At 37.3% G+C, this 311-nt stretch overlaps 1 protein-coding gene across 1 annotated transcript in view; it reads left to right on the top strand.

The window, feature by feature from the left end:
- Positions 1-311, top strand: part of POLDIP3 (polymerase (DNA-directed), delta interacting protein 3) — a 19,698-nt gene that overhangs the window by 9,079 nt on the left and 10,308 nt on the right. The window lies entirely within an intron of this gene.

Here is a 311-nt window from a genome sequence, read left to right as displayed (position 1 = left end):
AGCGTAATATGCTAATTAGACCAGACAGCTGAACGACCTTCCAGTCGAAGCTGGGGCTGCGAGGGCTGAGCCCCTTGCACGAATTTCGTGCATCAGGCCTCTAGTATATATATATGATACTTTTCCTCCACCTTTGAAGTTCTAGCTGGGCTAATCAAAGTAACAGAGACAGATTAACAGAAGAAAATAAAATTTTAATACATGCACATGAGGAATTCACATAAGCATGAAAATTTTTATTTAAAAAATTATTTTATTTTATTGATTTCACAGAGGAAGGTAGAGGGAGAGAGAGATAGAAACATTAACGA

This window comes from Myotis brandtii, unplaced genomic scaffold (genome assembly GCF_000412655.1).
Source record: "Myotis brandtii unplaced genomic scaffold, ASM41265v1 scaffold138, whole genome shotgun sequence".
Taxonomy (NCBI): domain Eukaryota; kingdom Metazoa; phylum Chordata; class Mammalia; order Chiroptera; family Vespertilionidae; genus Myotis; species Myotis brandtii.
The sequence above is the reverse complement of the archived record's forward strand: the minus strand, read 5'-3'. Positions and strand labels throughout refer to the sequence as shown.